Source organism: Otolemur garnettii, unplaced genomic scaffold (genome assembly GCF_000181295.1).
Source record: "Otolemur garnettii isolate 467f Iridium unplaced genomic scaffold, OtoGar3 scaffold00091, whole genome shotgun sequence".
NCBI lineage: Eukaryota > Metazoa > Chordata > Mammalia > Primates > Galagidae > Otolemur > Otolemur garnettii.
In genome coordinates, this window is record NW_003852486.1 from 7,647,197 (window position 1) to 7,655,689 (window position 8,493).

General features: G+C 40.6%; 1 protein-coding gene across 1 annotated transcript in view; it reads right to left on the reverse strand.

Annotated features, from left to right (window-relative positions):
• Positions 1-8,493, reverse strand: part of ZNF582 (zinc finger protein 582) — a 38,052-nt gene that overhangs the window by 11,966 nt on the left and 17,593 nt on the right. The gene's annotated exons all lie outside the window — the stretch shown is intronic.

The following is an 8,493-nucleotide window of genomic DNA, read 5'->3' on the forward strand; positions in this document are numbered from 1 at the left end:
CAGGAGACTTGCTTGAGCCCAGGAGTTGGAGGTTGCTGTGAGCTGTGATGCCACAGCACTCTACCCAGGGGGATAGCTTGAGGCTCTGTCTCAAAAAATAATAATAAAAAAAAAGTCCTAATAGAACAATTTAATGCCAAGTTACAATCAATAGCAGAAATTTAAAAAATTACAAGCATTTTGCATATTCAGGGTTATTTTCATTAAAAATAAGTATCTTCCTAATCTTGGTGCATGATTTGCAAAGTAATATGAAAACAAAGCTATGAACATATTTTAATTAATAGTAATCACTGTATCATGCCTTTGTTCTAAAGATTACTATTTAAGAACAAATTTATAAAATAGTCAATGTGTGGGACTTTATAAAATATAAATACCCTTTATAAGATACTTTTCATATGAGAGGATTATAAGATTGTCTAAGGTTCCCTGTGAACTACTAGTTTTCCTGAAGTCTAGTTTTCATCAGTTACATGAACTAATGGTGGCTGAGAATCATCATTTCTATTTTGTTGTTGTTGTTGTTGCAGTTTGGCTGGGGCCTGGTTTGAACCCACTACCCTTGGTATATGGGGTTGGCGCCCTACCCACTAAGCCACAGGTGCTGCCTGAGAATCATCATTTCAAATGTTCTTATAAAATTAAATGACATAGGGTATGGTGGTTCATACCTACAATCCTAACACTTTGATTGCTTTTAATCCTGCCATTTGTTGTTAACAATTTGTTGTGTATACATACTACCAGATTTTCACCAATGTTTATATAGATAATTTTATAAGTATGTATATATATACATGAATATCAAGTTTTTTAATTTAATAATCCTATAATTAAATTCCAATTAGTAACATTCGAAGATCCTATTATTCTTATTTTTATCTTTTTTCAGGAAAAAAGCAGTTATTGCAAGCTATTGGTAACTTATGAGATTTCCAGAAGGAACCAAGTTTGGATGCTCCATAATCAGAAGAAAAGCCCAATTGTGTCAAGATGATCATCTTCAAAAAGCCCATTCTCTAGCATAATCACAGTTGAACTCCTAACATGCTAGTATCTGACCAGAACTTATACCCAAGTTGCCTCAAAAGAGCCCAACTCCTTTACTAGTATGCTGGCCATAAAATTCTGTGCACAGCTTCCACTTCCTTTTGCTGACTTCTGCCTTTACATCTTGTATCAGAAGTCCCTGCTTGGGGTAATGTAAATCATATACAGAACCCTATTTGCAAGGACAATGGACAATGCAGTTTTTATATAAAGTAACTGAAGTATACTGAATGTGAGAATCTGCAATACTGGCCACAACATGCATCTTCAGCTAGCTAAGAAGGTAATCCAAAATTTGTCTGAAAAAAACCTCCAAAATTGAAAGATGTAACATAATCCCATCTATCATGAGTAAATATAATTAACCCTGGGAGGCTATGGACTTGAAAATAAACATTAGCCTTTTATATATGCTGGAAGGTTCCATTCAGAAAGTGAGAAAATATTTAAAGTCCATTGTGACCTAAAGTAAATCAAAACCAACAAAAAGAGCATACAATTTAATAATTTCAAAAAGCACACATGGGCTGGGGGTGGTGGCTTACTCTTGTAATCCCAGCACTCTGGAAGGCTGAGGCAGGAGAATTGTTTGAGGTCAGAAGTTTGAGATTAGCCTGAGTAACAGCGAGATCCCATCTCTACTAAAAATAGAAAAAATTAGCTGGGTGTGGTGGTGGGTGCCTATAATCCCAGCTACCCAGACCCAGTAGTCTGAGGCAGGAGGATCACTTGAGCCCAGGAGTTACTGGTATGATAATGATGCCTCGGTACTCTAGCCAGGGCAACAAAGCAAGACTGTCTCTAATAATAATGATAATAACAATAAAGTATACATGATTAAAACACATAAATATATACAGCAAATAAATCCAATAAAAATTTGCCAACTTTAATAAGGCACCTAGACTCAGACATAATTTAGATATTTTTTAAAAACTCATAGTAGAACTGAACATTAGCAAGCTTCATTTGATTTATAATCAACTTTATTGACTATTTTGATACAAATGCAGAACATATTCAGAAGTTGATCATATATTAGGCCAACAAAAGACTTAAAACATTTTATTTTATTTTAGTTTATTTATTTATTTTTTTTTGAGACAGAGTCTCACTATATTGCCCTTGGTGTAGTGGCATCATAGCTCACAGTAACCTTAAACTCTTGGGCTTAAGTGATTCTCTTACCTCAGCCTCCCAGTAGCTGGGACCACAGGCACCTACCACAACACCTAGCTGTTTTTTTGTTGCAGTTGTCATTGTTGTTTAGCAGGCCCCGGCTCAAACCCGCCAGCTTTGGTGCATGTGGCTGATGCCCTAACCATTGAGCTATGGGCACCAAGCTGGCTTAATAAATTTTAAAACCTAAAGACTTTTAGTATGTATAGTCTCTGTTCAGAATTCAGTGCAATTAAAAATTAAGAAAAAAATGAATTTAAAACTTACCTACTTCAAAAGTAATACAAAAATAAATAACCAAGAGACAATAAAAAAAATCAATAATGCACATAAAAGTTTGGGAACATGGAAAAATGGGTACCTTCATGCACAGCTGCTAAGAATGCAAATTGGCGCAGCCACTTTGTTAGATTTGCGCATAAATGTTCACAGCAGCATTATTCATAATAGCCAATAAATGACAACAACCCCAATAAGTACCAACTAGCAAATAAAGAAATGTGGTGTACCTTTCAATGGAATACAATTCAGCAATAAAGAGAAATAGAAAAATAAGAAGACTGAAATGTTACTATATGTTACAATATGGATAGACTTCGAATACATTACACTAAATAAAAGAAGCCAGACACAAAAGACTACAGTTTTACTATTGCATCACTATATTTACATGATATGTCCAGACAATTCAAACCTATATACAGAAAGCTGACTAGTAGTTCCCTGGGCCTGGAGGTAGTACAGGAATTAAGTACAGATGAGCATAAGGGATCTTACTGAGATAATGAAAATGTTCTATAACTGAGTAATAGTGATGATTACACAACTCAATTTATTATAAATCATGGGATTTATACTTCAAAGTGACTTATGGTATATAAGTGGTACCTCAAAAAAGTTGTTTAAGAAAACCTTATTTAGGCTCGGCGCCTATAGCTCAACCAGCTAAGGTGCCAGCCACGTACACCTAAGGTGGCGGGTTTGAATCCCCAGCCCAGACCCGCCAAACAACAATGATGGCTGCAACCAAAAAATGGCTGGGCGTTGTGGCGGGCGCCTGTGGTCTCAGCTACTTGGGAGGCGGAGGCAGGAGACTCGCTTGAGCCCAGGAGTTGGAGGTTGCTGTGAGCTGTAATGCCATGGCACTCTACCCAGGGGGATAGCTTGAGGTTCTGTCTCAAAAAAAAAAAAAAAAAGAAAACCTATTTAAAAAAATTTTTTTAAGGGACTTAAAAATGCATCTGGATATGATACATATTTTTTAAAAATAATATTTTCCCCCTTTTTAGCAACAGACATAGAGATGAAAATGGGAAAAGTTCTATTCACAACACTGGTATATGTCTTTAAAATACTTATGAACATATATAACAACAAAAGTATCAAATCTATGCTAAAGAGAACTTCAGAATTTTCTTAAATACAGTTAAACAAGATATGAACAAACAGAAAACATATTACTGAGGATCACCAAGGCTTACGTAAATGTAAATGCTTACTCATTTTTTATTCCTGAAGTAGATCCAAGCTTTTGATTTTCCTTAATCTACACAATTAAAAGATTCTCCATTCTGGCCATTAACTTTGAGGGGAAAAAAATGTATACATACACACAAAGATATAACACAGGTCTGAATGAGATATAAGCTGACAATAATCTCTTAAGAGAGAACAATTAGGAGGCAAAAGTGAAATTTTACATCTTCTGAATTTCACACCATGCATAGACATCACCTATTTAAATTTATAAAATTTGCAAAAATAAAGTAGGGGTGGGCACAGTGACTCATGCTGAATCCTAGCACTCTGAGAGGCCGAGGAAGGTGGATTGACTGACTCAGTTCAGGAGTTTGAGACCAGCCTCAACTAGAGGAAGACTCCATCTCTAATAGCAGGGCACTGTGGCAGGTGGATGCCTGTAGTCCTGGCTACTTGGGAGGCTAAGACAAGAGGATCACTTGAGATTGCTGTGAGCTATGACACCACATTACTCTACTGAGGGTGATAAAGTGATACTCTGTCTCAAAAAAAAAAGTATGACAATATTTTTTCAGGTGAACAAATAAAATTGAAAATTTATGTCCAAAATGTAAAAATCTTTTAAGATTTTAAGGATGTAATTAGAGATTTGGACAAAGATTCAGCAAAAAGGTTAATTCCTGATACATTAATGTATAGGAAGCACTGGATGCACATTTAACTTCGAACCCAACTCACTAGTAATGAGCTATCTATATATATTGCATATGACAGAAAGCACATCTTTTCAAAAGAGTCAACATTAAATTGAATATGTGCACAAGGTGGGAAGAGGGGACTCAGAGGGGCCCCCATGACTCATCATACTCAGCTACAACATTAGGTAGTTAGAGTTAAGAACAGTATCCTCTGAAAGAACTGGGAACAAGGCTGTTGGACAAAACTGTTAATAAGGGAACTTTTAAAAGAAAAGAAGCATTACTAAGTTCCAAACAGCAAGAGTCTCTCTTATGGAAGAGCAAGGAAACATCAACTAACCTGGGGCATGGCTTTCACTAGCTCAACAGTCATTTTTGCCTTCTCTTGCTGGTCTCTGTTGGACAAAACCAGTGTCCTGGGAGGGCGAGGCTGGAGGAAGAAAAGGATAGAGATGAGACCTTCACCATGCTCCCAGAATCACCAACCTAAAAAATCATCATCCCCTTCTTCCTCCCAGCTTTCTTTGGTCACAGACTCACATAATGGGGTGATTATGGACAATCTATGGACACAGAGGGAGTATAGTTTACAACTGCTTTTCTTATGCTTAAAGTCCCCCGTTTGATCTTTTTCCAAAACTACTTTCCCAAACTTTGGTCTTATTATGAATAAAAATAAGATAGGTATGTTGCATAGATTATATTCTCACTCTGGTTTTTAATAATCTTACGATGTAATTATTTCCTCTATTTTATAGGGAAAGGTAGACTTGTTCTCTTCCTGGATATCTGCTTCATGCTTTGACAGTCTACAGTTCAAAAATCTGACTTAAATGCCACTAGAGGCCAGGATTACTCTCCTTTACCAACCAGTGCCCAAGGGTATTCAATCTCGCACCCTAGAACAATGGGAACTTTATTCTCAATTCTGTCACCTTAGCTCTCACCTCTGTTCTCATCCCCTTGGTTCCCCCCATCCTTTGTCACCAGATTTGAAGTTATCTCCTCTTCTAGTTCGAGGCTAGTCCCATAGCTCCTGCTTTTTACTGAAACTCTTGGACTGGAGGCAGGGAAATCTAATTCAGGATTCTTATCCTGGCAATACACAATTCCTTACACAATTTCCATAATAAAAGAATCCAATGCTATGATCTTACAAGTAGTCTCTGCTTGTAGATCAGTCACACACAGAGTCAATTACAAGCACGTGAGTACACACAAACACTAATACAAAGCCTCACATATTTCTTAATCACACAGAAGACACAATCACAGCCCTAAAGCAGACACACCATATATAGTCACATACACCATGGTCTAAGAGAGGCCATGGGTAACAGCACCCACAAGCTCCTTCACACATACACCTAATCTAATTCTCTCATACCCCCTGGGCTCTGTGCTGCCTCACACAGGCACTCTCCACACCCTTACAGATGCTATATTTGTAAAATTTTTGGGTGACATATCATGATTCACATAGTTCCTTTTTCACCTATTTTGGTCTCACACACAACCACATCACTTGTTTTTCTTCCACTCACACAAACAAACATGGTCTCTTTCAGATGCCCATTTTTCATACTCTCACAAAGACAAACACCCTGATCTCTCACAGTCTAATTGCTTTCTCCCATACACACAGATCTCTCTCACACTTGGATATCCTCACCCTCACAGACCAGACAAAGACACATTCCAGTATCACATGCCCACTGGCCTTTCTCACACATACCAATCTACCCTGGTCTTTCACAATCACTGAACTCTCACAGACCAATCTCTAGCTTTCACTCACACATGAACCATTTTTCCCACTCAATCTCTTCAGAGACTCACACTTGTTCATCTTTAAAACACAGGCATACTGCACTCACACTGACATAACCTGGTCTCAGACTTTCTGGATTCTCACAATCCAGTCCTTGATACACAACTCTGATGACACAAAGGAAAAACAAACTCAGTTTCTCCTAATCTACTTTCACAACACAAAACACTTCAACACCAGATGTTCAAGTATCTTCCCACACACACCAAGCAATCAATTCCACAGCAAATTGGGCATCCTCTGATGCCATTCAGTTCTGACACTAACTCCCATCAGATCCCACAGGTTGAGGGGTCAGTCCCATAATAATGTCCCCCACTTCTGATGCCAATCCCCAGGCTCCAGGTTGTTTAGTAACCAATCAGCTACAAATTAGGGCTCCCCAGCCCCCTTTCTTTGGTTCAATTTGCTAGTGCAGTTCACAGAATTCAGGGAAACACATTTACCAGCTTATTATTAAAGGATATTACAAAGGATGCAGATGAAGAGATCATGGGGCAAGGTTATGTGGAGAGAAGCTCATCCTACAGGAACTTCCACAAATTCAGCTATCTAGAAGATCACCAAAATTAATCCAAAGTTCACCAAAACTTTATGGAAGTTTCACTACTTAGGCATGACAGAGCAATTAAAATCATTGTCTCCTTTACTCTCCTTGGATATTGGGAGACGGGCAGACAGTACTAACCCTTTAATCTTGCCTTGGTCTTTCCAGTGAGATGCCCCTACCCTGACTTTACCTAGGGGTTGCAGCCATCAATCAAATTCAGGGGTTTTAGAAGTTGGATGCCTGGAAACTGGGATGAAGGCCAAATAGATATTTGACAATATCAAAACACACACAACTTTCTCCCATACTCGATTCTGTCCTCTCAAGCACTCACCAACACCCCCTGGTCTCACTCTAAACTCTCACAGGTCAGCCTCTGTCAGGCCTCTCACACCGACTGGTCTTTACACAGAAGCACACCAAGTCTCTCACACACCAGCACAGCCGGTCTCACACTCGGGACTGTCAGTCTCACGCACACCCCAGCCTCTCATGGAGCTTCACGCTGACCGGTCCCTCACATCCTGGACTCACGGTTGAGTCTCTCTGTCTCCAACACACCCACACCCACACCTGTCGGTCGGGCTTTCCCTCACAGGCACACACCCATCCCTCGCAGTCGGCCCACCCTAGCCGCTCCCCGGTCCTCAGCCGTAGCCTCGGCTACTGCATCACTCAACTCCAGGACTCGCGCCGCGCGGGCCTCTGGGAAATGTAGTCGCTCGGAGAACGACGCAGCCGGGTTACCTGGTCCAGGTCCGAGCCCGCCCTCCACGCCTGCCCGGCCTAGCCCTGGGCTGGGTCTTCCGAACCTCGCAGAACACCCCACAGGTCTCATCCAGAAGCCAAACGCTCTCATCCGAAGGGCTTCGGGAGTCGACCTTGGAACTCTTAGTGCGCAGGCGCAAGCCTTCGCGAAACGTCCGAGGGGAGGGGCAGGGAACAGGGCGTGGCTACTGGTAGAGTAGGAGACTAAGAGCATGCGCGCTTGCCAGGTACGTGTTGAATAAGGTGACTAGACGGCCCGCTTATGGCGGGACAGTCCTGATTTTCAACGATTTGTCCGGAGTCCAGCGACATTTTAATAAAGTCCTGATTTTTGGAAAGAATGCATGACAAGCTAGGGAACAGCGGGAGAATGGGAAAGGAATATACGGGCTGCTGAAAAGGTTAATGTAACTCCATTTGGGAATGAAGAGGTTAATGTAACTCCATTTGGAAATGAAAAGGCTAATGTAAACTCCCTACTTCCCTCCTGGGCAAGGTATCAGAAGGAGACTGGCTCCTTCCCTTGCTTCTAGGCAAGGACAATTAGCTCAGTAGGAGCCAAACTGTCTGGAACAAATAAGTAGCCCCCCCTTCTCTAGAGTAAGGTGACCAGAAGTCCTGCTTTGGGTGGTACAGTCCCGATTTTTAACAGTTTGTCCTGCATCCTGTGGCGTTTTAAAAAAGCCCCGATTTTTGGAAAGAATGCACGACAAGCTAGGGAACAGCAGGAGAATGGGAAGGGAATATATAGTTTTTGGCTGCCATGTGGCTGTTTCACCAGGATATGCATTTTATTTTGTTAACTTTATAATGTTAAAATTTAATAGGCTCGGAGCCTATGGCTCAAGCGGCTAAGGCGCCAGCCACATACACCTAAGGTGGCGGGTTCGACTCCCCAGCCCGGACCCGCCAAACAACAATGATGGCTGCAACCA